Here is a 15325-nt window from a genome sequence, read left to right on the forward strand (position 1 = left end):
GTCCGGGAAGATCCCACATGCCGCGGAGTGGCTGGGCCCGTGAGCCATGGCCACTAAGCCTGTGCGTCCGGAGCCTGTGCTCCACAACGGGAGAGGCCACAACAGTGAGAGGCCCACGTACCGCAAAAAAAAAAAAAAAAAAAGTATGTAAATAATACCTCAATAAAGCTGTTTGAAAAATCTGGTTGAGTAAAGCAAAGCACAACTTAGGAAACACCTGGTGACGATATAGAAGGCCTCGTATTTCAAGGTATCGCTTGATTTTGGATTCACCTTTCTATTCCCCTAAGCAGATCGTGCATGGCCTGTGTCAACCAGAAGCTCAGCACTGACTGAAAATGAGGAAGAGATGCACCGAGCTGGCTGCTTCCTCGGTGCCGCTCATGTCCTAAGCGCTCCTTGCATTATCTCATTCAATCCCCAAGGTGCACCTAGGCGGGCACCACGTCATCATCATTATCCCCGGTTTACAGCTGGGGATGGAGAAGATACATAACCCGTCCCAGGTCCCAGGCTGGGAAGCAGGGGGCTGGAACTGGCACCCAGAACCACCGTTCTAAGCTGGGCCTGTGCTTTGGCCCATTTTCTCATTTGCCCCTGGCATCGGCCTCCTTTTCCTGTGGGGAGACATCATTGCACACAGGGCTCATTTTGGACGAAGGCCACATCCAGAGTCTCCTGTGTGGCTGTGGTGGGCTCTTTTTTTTTTTAGTGTATTATTATTTTTTTTAACATCTTTATTGGAGTATAATTGCTTTACAATGGTTAGTTTCTGCCGTATAACAAAGTGAGTAGCTATACATACACATATATCCCCATATCCCCTCCCTCTTGCGTCTCCCTCCCACCCTCCTTATCCCACCCCTCTAGGTGGTCACAAAGCACCGAGCTGATCTCCCTGTGCTATGCAGCTGCTTCCCACTAGCTATCTATTTTACATTTGATAGTGTATATAAGTCCATGCCACTCTCTTACTTCGTCCCAGCTTACCCTTACCCTTCACTGTGACCTCAAGTCCATTCTCTATGTCTGCGTCATTAATTCCTGTCCTGCCCCTAGGTTCTTCAGAACCTTCTTTTTTGTTTTTTAGATTCCATATATATGTGTTAGCATATGGTATTTGTTTTTCTCTTTCTGACTTACTTCACTCTGTATGACAGACTCTAGGTCTATCCACCTCACTACAAACAAATAACTCAATTTCATTCCTTTTTATGGCTGAGTAATATTCCATTGTATATTTGCGTCACATCTTCTTTATCCATTCATCCGATGATGGACACTTAGGTTGTTTCCATCTCTGGGCTATTGTAAATAGAGCTGCAATGAACATTTTGGTACATGACTCTTTTTGAATTATGGTTTTCTCAGGGTATATGCCCAGTAGTGGGATTGCTGGGCAGTATGGTAGTTCTATTTGTAGTTTTTTAAGGAACCTCCATACTGTTCTCCATAGTGGCTGTATCAATTTATATTCCCACCAACAGTGCAAGAGGGTTCCCTTTTCTCCACACCCTCTCCAGCATTTATTGTTTGTAGATTTTTTGATGATGGCCATTCTGACTGGTGTGAGGTGATACCTCATTGTAATTTTGATTTGCATTTCTCTAATAATTAGTGATGTTGAGCATCCTTTCATGTGTTTGTTGGCAATCTGTATATCTTCTTTGGAGAAATGTCTGTTTAGGTCTTCTGCCCATTTTTGGGTTGGGTTGTTTGTTTTTTGATACTGAGCTGCATGAGCTGCTTGTATATTTTGGAGATTAATCCTTTGTCCGTTGCTTCATTTGTAAGTATTTTCTCCCATTCTGCGGGTTGACTCCCAAGTTGGCCCCTCCAGGCACAGCCTCACTCCTCACAGTGCAAGGGCGTTTCCAGCTGTGTGGAGGCAGCCCTGTCGGGACACCTTGTTAGCATCTCACACACATGGGGGCCAAAAATCAAGCTGACTGCATCCTTTTCCGCTCCTCCAGGTCTGTGTGATTTAGTTTGCTAGAGCTGCCATGGCAAAGTACGGCAGACTGGGTGGCCTGAACAACAGGAAGTTATTTTCTCATAGTTCTGGAAGCCAGCAGTCTGAAATCTGGCCATGGCAGGGTTGGTTTCTTCTGAGGCCTCTCACCTTGTCTTGTACACGGCTGTCCTCGCATGGGCATCCTTCGCACTGTGTGTCACCTGAGGCCTGATTGCTTCTTCTTATAAGGATATCAGTCCTCTTGGATTAGGGGCCACCCCAATGACCTCATTTTAACTTAATTACCTCTTTAAAGATCCTATCTCCAAATACAGACACCTTCTGAGGTAATATGGGTTAGTCCTTCAACACATGAATTCTGGGGGGACAGAGTTTGGTCATAACCGCCATATCTCAGCAGGGGCCTTGTCTCGCCTGCTCCCCTGGTTACTCCAAGCCTACAGGTCCTGGCTGTCCCACCTCCTCCCTCCATGGCCCCATTACATTCTGAGTAGCTCGTTCATCTCACTGACAATCAGGCTTACCCAGAGCCAGTTAAAGAGCTGTTCAGTGATGGTCATGGAAGATAAGAAGGGAAAGAGAGTAGCCGACGGGAAACCAGGAGGTATCCAAAGGGAGGAAGAAAATGTGAAACGACCCGGGAAAGATGCTACTAAGAAGGGCTAGAGGACATCTGTGCGCTTCTAGCCAAGGAGACGATGGGCTGGAAGAAGGCTGTGAGCGAGCACCGAGCAGCAAAAGCTCACCTGAACTCTGTGCTCGTGAGGACGAAGAACCAGCCCAGGGTCTGCACGTGACCAGTTCTCTGCAGAAGAGCACGGAATTGATGGAGGCCATGCAGAGTCTTACGAAGATCTCAGAAATCCAGGCTGCCCTGAGGGAGCCGTGGAGTTATGACAGAGATGGGGATCCTGGAAGAGTGTTCCAGGACACTTTTGAAAGCATAAACAGGAAGAAGTGGAAGAAGTGGAAATGGAAATTGACAAAACTGTGTTTGACATTATAGGAGGGCCTTGGGCAAAGCACCTGGTAAAGGGACTGAGACCCTTCCAGAGCCTGGACCTGCAGGAGCGATAGGGACTCAGAAGGGGAGGCGGAGGGGGCGCAGAGGTGCTGTAGGCCGTGCAGCATCCCTCCCCTCACCACGCTCCGCAGTGAGTGGCCAGCAGCTGTGCCCACCCACAGTCACTCTGAAGCAGCCATCCTTTCCTGCACCTCCGTCATGAGGCATTGCATTCTGGAGAAGGTTCTCTGCTAATATAACTCCTCTGTCCGCAGAGGTTGTGAGAGGCTATCTTAGGTCTCAGAGGGATTGTTCTTATGAGGGGTGATGTAATTAAGTGCGTTATTTTTATGGGGATAAACAGAAGCCTCTTGCTGTGGGAAGGGCAAAGAATTCTGTCTCAACACAAAATACTTCTGAGGATAGAGTTGATTGCCTGAAAGTTGAGAACGCTGCACCTAGTTCCAGTCCGTTAAACACTATATCAATGGCTTTTAATACATTTCTGCTTTACAAAAAAGCAGTGGTCCCCAGGAGTAGCTGTGCTCTACCTGAATCTGGTCATAGCGTGAATATTCCAGGTGCCCAGCATATAGTAAACAGTAAAGAATGGTAATGGTATCAGCAGTGATGGTAAGAGTTGATGTTATTGTTCTGCCTCTAGTGTTCAGTCTAGGACCGCTCTGTTTTCTTTGGCCTCCTTCTACTCCTAATGCAGGATGCCCTTGCCTGTTTGTGCCCCCCTTTAGGTTTCTATCTCCACCTGACTTCTGCTTTACAGTCTTAGCTGATGGATCTCCGGATTCTCCCCCTAGAAAGTTCTGTTTCTTTTTCAATTCCTATTTGTGCCCCAGACCTACTTCTTTTTTTTTCACTAGCTCACCCTCAATTTCTCTTCTGTGTTCCAAATCCTCACCTTGAGACTTTTGGTTTAAGTACGCATGAGTCCTAAGTCATTTACACTGGACATAATTAGACAAAGAAGGGGCTGAGAACCGAGAATGCGCCAGACTTGATGGCTCAGACATGGGGAAGAGGTTTACAAAGAGCCTTAGAGAAGACGAAGAAAATGAACCCAAGCTTTGGGCACATACCTGAGCAGTCTATAGATGGGGTCCGTAGTCCGGCTTTGGCACGAAGCTCTCTCATGGGCACAGTGGGAGCATATGACCTTTTGTCTATTGGGCAGGGCTGAGAAATAACAAATGGGAACCAGAAAAACTCATTTCTGGGCTGTTCACCTCAGTGCGGACCTTAACACCTATCAGTGCCTAGTTATTTTGGAATTCTAAAAGTTAATTACACCCTCTTGCTTTGCACCCCTCTTCTTCTTGATCCCATTTGAGCTGGAAGTGCCACTGTCATCTCTCTCTACCAAGCTCATTCCCATAATTTCTGTTCTTCGTCTCCCCTCACTCAACTTTTCACTCTTCCTCTGCCCCCCAAATATTCCATATTCTCCAGGATGGGGGGGAACAGTTTCATGGTTAATACACCAACCAAAGAATGAAACACTTCAAATGTTCCTTCTCCAATCTTGCCTTAACACAAGCCCGGTGCACCCTGGGGGTAGTGTTCCCCAAGACTCTTCCGGTGGAGACTGATGGGTTTCTGACACCACCATACTCCCCCTACTCACTACTGCATCCAGGATATGACCCCTCCTTCTTAATAGCCAGCTGCCCACCAGACATCTCCAACTGGATGTTCTATCTCAACTCACCGTGGCCAACCTTAACTCATATTCTCACTCCCAAACCTGCCCCCCGCACTGTGGTCCCCATCTCAGTGCACGACTCACCGCCAACCCAGTTGGTGCCATCCTTGACACCCCTCAGCCCATCCTTGACACACCTCTTGCCCTTAAGTGCAGCCAGTCAGTGAATCCCACTGGGTCTGCTCTCCAGATGTCTACCGTCTTTTCCACCTCTCTCTACCCACCCTATAATCACTCTACTCATTCAGGGTCCCATTACCTTTCTCCTGGATAAACCCCCCAACTCCGTAATTGCTCTCCCAGTCTCCCCCTCCCCCTCAAGATCCGTTCTCCACCCAGCCAAAGATTTCTAAAATGCAAATCTGATCATGTCATTTCTCTGCTTAAAACATTTTAATGACTCTCATTGCCTAGAGTAAAATTCAAATTCTTTACCGTGGATTATAAGGTCATTCATAATGGAACAGGGATAAAATAAAATCTACTTGGTAAGTATTTACATTCCTTCTCCTCTGTGAGCCCGCCCACTGCCCTCCACACACACATACACCTTCTAATGAAGGAGGCTACCGTGATCTGGGCTTTAATTCACTGCTCAGGGTGACGAGTGAGCCACAGAACTAGAAGAAACCCAGGATGCCTAGATTGATTTGCTTCAAAATCAAACAGGAGCAAGTTGTTAAAGAATTCAAAGACATGCTCCTGGCACCCAGGGAAGCTGGGTTTGGACCTCCAGCTTTAGGCTGCCCAGGAAGGGCAGCCCATCTCGTTGCAGGGCCTTTGGTCCAGGGGCAATGCCGAAAGAGACAACGTCCCAATGGGAACACATTACCATACATATCAAAAACAAGCCAAAGCTGCTGCCTAGAGAGCTTGCATAATTATTTTAGATGTGAAGGGAAGCACATATGTAGGGCTTAAATGTTTAATAAACTATTTGCTTGAAAAGTGTGTCTATATTCTCAACTCTTCTTTTGGAAATAATAAAAATAGCTAAATATCTCAGGCACTTTCTCTATGATGTGCATTTTACACATCCTCTCTCTTTAATTCTCTTACCTGTATAATGTCCCTTTTACTCGTAGGGAAATTGAGACTTAGAGCGGTTATGTAAAAAGTACACAGCTAGTAAGTGGAAGAGCCCGAACAAACTCCAACCTGCCCGGTGCCAAAATCCAGGCAGGTAATGGGTGTGCTGGAGCACCTGACATCTCTTTTGAAGGAAGGCAGATGCCTTGTGTTGGATTCTCTAGGAGCAAAGCCTGAATCAGGGACTCGGGTGCAGGTGATATATTGAGAGGATGCTCTTTAAGAGACACTTGTAAGGAAGGAAGCAGCAGAGGAGGGAAGGTGAAGGAGCAAAGGAAGAACGTGTCCTCGGGTGAACTCTAGCCATGAGTTAATCCATGGAGTGAGGGGAAGGGTGTCTCTGGAACACAAAATGCTCCTTAAAATTGCGCCAGCTGGAAGCAAGGGAAGCTGGCTCTTATACTCTCTGTATTAGTCAGCCATTGAGGGATGGCTGTCCCAGAAGGTAAAGGGAATCTAGCAGATTCTACTACTCCAAAAATAATTAAGCAAACAAACAGCGGAATTTCTCAAGTCCTCTAAATCTAAGTTGGGGATAAAAATGCCATTCTTCCCTGCCCATCAAAACGAGTCTGTGAGCCCCTTAGGACTTCCTAAAGCATTACACCGGAATCACAAAGAAGTGGCCAGTGGTAGTCAGAATCCTAAGACGGTCCCCAGGATCCCTGTCCCAGCATCAACGCCCTGAGTAATCCCTCCCCTGAGTGCCAGCAGGAAGAAACAGGTAGCTGTGTTGTAAAATGGTGATGGGGAGGGCCATGGAGCAGAGGACTGCAGGAGGTATCTGGAAGCTGTTGAGAGCAGTCCCCTGCTGACAGCCCGGGAAAAGAGAAAACAGAAACCTCTATCCCACGGGCGTAAGATCAGTCCTACTAATAGCAGGAGGGGGCTTGGATGCAGACTCCTCCCCTGTCAAGCCCCCAGACGAGAACACAGCCTAATCAACGCCTTGACTGCGACCTTGTGAGGCCCTGGGCAGCAGACTCACCTAAGCCATTTCCAAATTCCTGTCCCATGGAAACTGAGATGATAAATGTGTTGCTTTAAGCTGCTAAATTTGTGATGATTTTATAGGCAGCGATTGAAAATTAACATAGGGCAACATTAAGTAATGGACTAACTTTGTGATCCATGTGATAACTAGCATTTATACGTGTTTAAATATATTCCAGAAATACAAGGACTCTTATTATACCTGTAGGAAAAGGAATTAGAAAACTACTATCAAGTGTGGCATGATATGATCACCAAGCAACATGTAGTTAAATGTTGCAAAGTTCATTTTGGGACTCTTTACAAAGCTCTGCACAGATCACCTCAAGCACATCAGCACACAATATATCATAATTTAGCAAAGCCACAAAGATTTTGATTCTCTAATTTGTTAATAAAATCCCACAGTTCACATCTCAAATAATTGCTCTATATTACTTACAATATAATTTTAATAGCTTTATATTTGTTAACAGTAGAAAGTTTCCCATTTATTTAATTTTATTGTAAAGAAATAACACTTAAACATCAGGGTTAGAATACAAAGTTAAACTAGCTGTATTTTAAATGGCTTCATCCTACTTATTTAAAAAACCCATAAAGATAGTCAAATATAGAGAGAAAAAGCCAGAGATCAATTTCAAGGTGAAGTTTCTGCCATAGTATAGACTATGTAGATAAGCTGGAAATATACACTCCACCTTCTGAACTTAAAAAAAAATAGATTTTCTACAATTTCTCGCTCCTTTTTTTTTTTAACCAGAAAAACAAAACAAAACAAAAACTCTGGAAGCCAAAAAGCCAGATAGGCATCAGTCAGCTCTGCAGACGCTGTCTCCTGGAATAAGTAGGTCCAGAGCCCAGCATTCTCCCATCAAGCTCTCTCCCCATCACCTACTCTCTCCCACTCCAATTCTAAGACTGGAACTCACAGCAGGCAGCAGGGAAGGCAAGAGAGGGGATGTGCTTCCTGGGATGCTCCAAACTGCAAGTAAGGGTAGCTTCAAGCCAGGACCCCTGTCTGCAGGGGAAGCCAGGCCTTACACCAACCTCACTAGTCAAAGAACTTCAACTCACCACCAATTTAGTTAAGAAGAATAAAATGACTGATGGAGCAGGACAGGAGTCAATGTTAGCCCTGCACTGGCAGGGATCGGAATTTACCTTTACTGAAGCTTATTCTAGACCTGGAGCTGTGCTCATCTGGCTGAGTCAGGGTCTGACTCCACAGCCTGGACATCTAACCATGGGGCTCCAAGAACTGGGAGTGCCTAAAAGGCTTCGCAAATTGGCCATGGGGATAGATATACAGATAGCTAGATAGATAGATAGATAGATGATAGATAGATAGGTAGACAGACTGCCTTTATGTTTATATCTGAGAGCCAGCCTCCCAGAGGACAAGGAGAGGGGCAAATCCTGTTCCAGCCATCCTGTTTGTTGGCAAATGCTTAGCCAGGATGGAAGTCTTCTCATTCCTGAATGAATAAGAGGGAAAAAAAACCAAGAGCCTCAGCCCTCTGTAGCGTTTGCCCCTCATAAGAGTATGCAAATGATAATGCAAGTAATTAGCATCAGTAATTAGAAAATGTGTTGGAGGTACTGACGACCTCTCCCAGAGACGCAGTTCCCATCCAGAGCAGCAGAAAGATTTGTTCGCAAATTACTTCCCACCAACTCTATTAGAAATTCATTTCTGGGCCATTTATTTATTTATTTATGCTGCACAGGATATGCAAGAATCAATTTATTGCTCTCTGGAGACGACTTTCACTGATGAGGACAAAGACACTTCCCTGTCACTCTTCACACGTTCATTAGCATCCTCTCATTTTCCCCAGTGGCTCTCGGGAGCTGCCTTTCTTGACTCCCTGTTGTGTGATTTGCAAATGTAACCTTTGCATCTAAGATCTCATATCCTCTCCTTAGGAAGGCCTGGGTGTCTTGCCAGGAGACCCGCTGGTACCAGGGCACGTCTTCTCTTGGCATCTTCACCTGTGGCGTCAGGACATCTTGACCCCATCTTTGCAGCCACCATGCCCCTCCATTCCTGGGGGACCCGGAGAACAGCTCTGGGTATTGGGACAGTTTTCTTTTCGATTATCAATGTTCTGCCCCCTCCCCATTAATTCATGCCCTGGAGTCCTAGTTCTGGGGCCTTGCAGAACATGCCTGGGCAACCCCTGGAGTAGAGAAAAGGGAATACAACTTTGATTCAGAAGCCATGTTCTCCCTGAACTCATTTCTTTATCTGTGAAGACACTGTCTAGTCTATATCACAAACATTTTAGAAAATGCTGTCTCCCAATTTTACATAAATACTATCCCTTCTAAAAGAGTTGAATCACATTGCTTTTATTATAATATTTCTTTTGAATATGTAAGCAGAAAGGCCCCAGAGGGGAGGGTCAGTGAGCCTCAGAGCCAGGTGTTGGTGGGGGGAGGCTGAGGCTGACAGCTGGACTTGGTATGTTTAGTGCCTTTCTATCCTCTACAACAAAAACAAATTGACAAAATGATTAAGGGAGTGCCCGGGAAAGCTGGTCACACAGCTTGGTGTGGAGGCTGGAGGAGAGGGGCAGGGACAGCAGCAAGTGACCGGCAGGGTGAAGAGCCTTCCTGAGCTCAGGGACCCCAGCCAAGGACAGGGGGCACGGCAGGTGGTGGACACCCACCCAAGACTCTAAGCTCAGCAGCAGGATCATGGGAGAACCGTGCTGTCTTCCCACCATGGACTCCCACCATGGAGGAATCACTGAGCGAGAAAACACCAGGAAGAGACTGTTAAGCCAGCAGGTGGGTATTCAGAGCGTAGATATTGATGGCATTCCCATAAAGTGGTAATTTTGATGGGTTCAGTTGAAAATCCCATGGCCTCCCTTCTTACCAATTACTCTTACTTTCAAAAAGATATGCCTTCAAGTATGGAAAAGTTAGTTTTGATTCCTATGACCTTGGTTTTATAGAATGATCTAACATATACTATTTTTTGTTTGTTTTTTTTAATGTTTGCTGTGTTTCTTTTTTTAATTTTTATTGGAGTATAGTTGATTTACACTGTTGTGTTAGTTTCAGGTGTACACACTACTATATATTTGGTAGATAACTGATAAGGACCTACTGTGTAGCACAGGGAACTCTACTCAATACTGTGTAATGGCCTACATGGGAAAAGAATCTAAAAAAGAGTGGATATATGTATATGTATAACTGATTCACTTTACCATACACCTAACGTATACTAAGAGAGAACTAACATATTGCGTGCCATATCTGTAAACAAAGGATGTTTGCAGCCATCAAGCTATCACATTATAGTCACTGCAGCCACCCCGGATGGTGCACCTGAGGAAACTCAGGATGAGAAAACACAGGATACTGGCCCCAGACAGCTGAGGTGCATATCAAAGGAACGATTTCAGTAAGCCCAGACTCTTGCATCTTCCCATACAGAGAAAAGCACTAAAATCCTTAAGATATCTGGTTTTCTTCAATTAACAGCAATCTTTTGATGTTCCGACTACCTGGCCTTTGTTGCAAAAACTCCTATATATCCTGGCTTATATCCGCTCTCTGAGATTCCATCTCCCGAACTTGAAGTCCTACGAATGTCCCCGAATAAAACATAACTCTCAACTTTTAGGTTGTGAATTTTTTTCCGTCAACAAAAGTCTCTTAAATTTTATTATTAATTTTCCTTCCCCCTCCTAACCGAATCAAAAAAGGCTGTCTTCACTCCTTTCTACTTCTCACCCAGAGGAACACAGGTCCTTGGCAAATATGTTTTCAATGGATAAATGAGGTATTTAATAAAACTCCAGCATTGCAAATAAAAATATAAAATCCAGTTAGCTCAAATTACCTCTTCATAGACCTTTATATTAATCAGATTTGACTATAAAAGCCTGCATCCTCCAATCAGGAAACTAAAGAAATGAGACTGTGATAGGGCTCAGGGGGGTGCTTTAGATGTTTCATTTCTCCTCCTCTTTTCTGGTTCCAGCTTTTCCCAGGCTCTTGCTGTTTATTGTTTGTTTGTTTTTTTAGCACTCTGATACAATCAACCAGATGGTACCAGGAGGAATTCCTTATGATGAAGGATGGACACTATATTTTCTGCACCAATGAGAGTTAGCCCTCCATCACAACACAAGATGAGGTTTCTCAGCTACAGCCTCATTCTTTTTCCCATTTTCAACTGCCTGGTTTTCTTTCTCTCCCTTTCTCCAAAAATTCCCTAACCATTTATACAATTCCAGGATATCTCTGCAATATTCACATTACTGAACATCACAGGGAGGGGTGGTCTCTGAGGGAGGTCTGCCATCAGAACTGTGAAGTTGGATCTTTCTTTTCTTGACTTGTAAATCATAGAGATGTGCTCACTTGCATAAATCGATAAGAATGTATATCTGATCTTTTATTTCATGATATTGTGTACCTAGTTCATTAGAGAGTACCCATGCCTTCAGCATTTCATATAGATGTTACAGAAACTAATTCATATCTCCATCTTTTTAATATTCAAAACAAGCTTAACATGGGCACTTTTACACTTTGAGAGTTAAGCCAAAAGTTGGGATAAAAGCAGAGGAAGGCTAAAAGTGAGAAACAGTTATTAAACAATTCTTCAACAATGCACGTGGGCATTGTGACAAGTGGTTTGTAAATATTGGTATAAACTTAGATTGTCATGTTTTTCCAAACCCTGAGTGTTACAGACTTTGAAAATACAGTTCAAAGAGAAATGAGACATATTTTTATTGTTCTTGAAAGGAAAAGAAATACTGTATTTATGATGTGAGAGAAGTAATAAAAGTTTCCTTGGAGAGAAAAAAGGAGTTATGCCAAAATTAATTTCTGAAGGATTTTGAAGTCATAAAAGACTTCTCTTTAGATGGGAAGAAATATTGGAGAGGCAAGGAGAAGTGACTGAGGATTGTGGTATAACTGTGGTTAGTGGATTAAGAGAACAGGATGAAATCAGTACATATTACCAATGTTTGGATACTTACTACAAAACTAAATTTTAATTTTTAAGGTAACTGTTACTGAAAAAAGAAATATATATATATATATATATACATAATTATATTTAAACAAAAGGGACCATTAGATAAGGTATAAAAAATTACATGTGTGCAATAATTTTACAAATTCATTGCAAAACACAATGCCAGAAATTCAATATACCTAGAACTCTCAAATCACTTCTTTGTTGCTATCTATCTAAGTGATCTTGGCTGTTTGTAACACGGTCTTCAAAAGTAAGTTACTGTGTTGTCAGCATTATTAGATTTGGGGTTGACCTAGCCAATCATTACAGTGAGGGCAGAGGGCTCATTTTTAATTCTACTGCCTAAAAATAAACTTACACAACTCAAGGAGGAACAGAGGCTAGAAGCTCACTGAATTGACAGATTCCTATGGAGTGGAAATTGTAACCAAATTCATGGATCCTGAAGCATTCACTGCTGGTGTACAAAACTTGGCTGCTGAAACTGAGAAAAGGTGATGGTTTATTAGTTTAACTTCCCCATGAGAATTTTATACTTCAGTTACTGCGAGTAAAAGTTAGAAATGTAAACTAGAACTCCAGGGTTGCTCCTGTGGTTACAATTGTGTCTCTTTCCTTATTTCTATGAAGTAAATTTTTTTAAATTAAAAGTTTATTTAATGAAAATATTTTATACTATCCAGAACAAATACTAGATGTTTCTAGCCAAGATGGATTAACAGAGACACTCCTGCCTTAAACAACCAGAAGATGATCAAAATATATGACATAATGTATTTTAGAAAGTGGATAATTGGAAGCACAGGCTCCCTGAGAGGAAAGAAACATAAAAAGCCCTAAGATTTCCCCAGCTTTTGGACTAGAAACAGTTTCCAGTCTGCAGGACAGAAAAGGGAACCCAAACAGAGCCCAGTGGTCTCCCTGAGTTGAGGAAAAGGAGACTGAAGTTTGGAAAGGCAAAAGCGGCTAGAATTTTCCTGGTAAAATACTAAAAGGGAAAGAGCTACCAAGAAAGAGTGAGAATTCTGGAGACTGCCAAAGAGCCTTCAAATCTTGGGCTGAGTGTTGACCTGTGAATATGTGAGAGGAAGCTGAGTCCAGGAAAGAATCACAAAGAAGTGAAGGCAGAAGGAGTCCCTGAATTCAGGTAGGGCTGGGAATAGCTTGTGTTCCCACCATGCAGAATGGAAAGACCTTGAGACATGGGGCATTGGGTAAAATCCTCAAAGAGTATTGCTTTAGTAGTGGGGCTACTTGTCTGGGCATTAGCTCTAGACTAAAAGTTGCACTGGATGATCCCTAACAAAGCTTAAAAGCAGGCTCAGAAATATCTAACCAATTCCAACTAATTTAACCAAGTGATAGAATAAAGTTCGACACTAGTAATGGAATATGAAAAATCTAGCATTCAAGAACAAAAAATCGACAATGGCCTGTGTTCACCAGAAGCTAATAGACAAACAAGGAAGCACACGAAAAATTAATCAATAGAAACTGAGCCAGAAATGAGAGGGATAATAAAACTAGTGAAAAAAAGGGCTTTCCTGGTGGCGCAGTGGTTGAGAGTCCGCCTGCCGATTCAGGGGACACGGGTTCGTGCCCCGGTCCAGGAGGATCCCACATGCCGCGGAGCGGCTGGGCCCGTGAGCCATGGCCGCTGAGCCTGCGCGTCCGGAGCCTGTGCTCCGCAACGGGAGAGGCCCCAACAGTGAGAGGCCCGCGTACCACAAGAAAAAAAAAAAAAAAACTAGTGAAAAAGGATGATGAAATGGCTATCATAAATAGTCTACATATGTTCAAGAAGGTATAAGAAAACAGAGCGTAATGAGGCAAGAACTATAATATATTAAAAGACCCAAATAGAACACCTGGAGATAAAACATAAAATATCTGAAATGAAAAATGCACTAGATGCAATTAACATCAGATAGGTGCTACAGAAAAAAAGACAAATGTGAAATGAAAACAAAATGAAGCAGAAAGAAAAAGGACAAGAAAAAAAAATTCAGACTATCAATTACTATGGGACAAAGTCAGCTGGTCTGAGATACATACATGGAATCCCAAGAGGAAAGGGCAGAGGACAGAAAAGATATTTGAAGAAAAAATGGCTAACTCTAAAGTTTTCCAGATTTGATGAAAACGATAAACCCCCAAATCAAAGAAGGTCAAGCAAAATTAACTTGAAGAAAACTGTAACAAGGTACATAATAATAAAATTTCCAAAACCTAGTGACAAAGAAAAAATATATGTTAAAATCTGCCTAAGAGGAAGGATACTTCATGATCAGAGAGAAACAGATAATAATGACAGCAGAATTCCCATCTGAAGTTATGCAAGCCAGATGACAGTGAGGCAATATTTTTTCTAAAACACTGAAAGAAAAAAACTATTAACCCAGAATTCTTCACTCAGTGAAAAGAAAAAAAAACCTATTTTTTAAATAAAGACTTTTTCAGAAAAACAAACGCTAAGTGAATATATTTCTATCAGAACTCCATTGCAAGAAATATTAAAGAAAGTTGTTTGTGCGGAAGGTACCAGATGAAAACTTGGTTTTATCAAAAGGAAGAAAGAGCACTGAAAATGATCATTACTTGAGTAAACATAAAAGACATTTTTCTATCTTTAAAATCTTTTAAAATATAATTACCTGTTTATTAAAAATTAAAAAGATACTGTTGGCTTGATAACATATTTAAAAGTAAAATATATGAAAAGGACAACACAAAGTGTAAGAGAGAGAGAACAGAAATATACTGTTGAAAATGCTTACATTATATATAAAGTGATATAATATTATTTGAAAGTAGATTCTGATGCTGTGTAACAGGAAATGACATAGTGCTGCAGGTCAATTACACTTCAAAAACAAACAAACAAACTCATAGAAAAAAAGACCAGAGGTGGGGAGGGGAGGGAGAGGGGGAATTTGATAAACCTGGTCACAAGGTACGAACTTCCAGTTACAAGTTAAATAAGCACTAGGGCTGTGACGTACAGCATGACAAACATAATTAACACTGTTTTACGTTATCTATGAAAGTTGATGAGAGAGTAAATCCTAAGAGTTCTCATCACAAAGAAAGAAATATTTTTTCTATTTCTTTAATGTATCTGTATGAGATGATGGATGTTCACTAAACTTATTTTAATAATTGTTTCATGATGTATGTAGGTCAAATCATTATGCTGTACACCTTAAATTTATACAGTGCTGTATGTCACTTACATTTCAATCGAACTGGAATGAATGAATAGAGTCCGTAATCAGCTAACTGTCAGTGAATGAGACTATCCTAGATGCAGAACTGAGGCTTCCTTGATGAAGGAGCAATTCTGCCTGTGGACAGCAGCTTCAGCTGGTGCTTGAGGGCTCCAGTCTCCCCTTCCAGACGGCCACCTCTGCAACTTCAGATGTTCCCACACTCACATAAGCCAGCTCCTTGCAGCAACCCTCTTAATATCTACCTCCTACTAACTCCCAGTCTCTAGTTGAACCCTGACTGATATACCTATCAGTTAAAGGG

The sequence above is a fragment of the Monodon monoceros genome, unplaced genomic scaffold, assembly GCF_005190385.1.
Source record: "Monodon monoceros isolate NGI ecotype Baffin Bay Population unplaced genomic scaffold, NGI_Narwhal_1 Super_Scaffold_16, whole genome shotgun sequence".
Lineage (NCBI taxonomy): Eukaryota > Metazoa > Chordata > Mammalia > Artiodactyla > Monodontidae > Monodon > Monodon monoceros.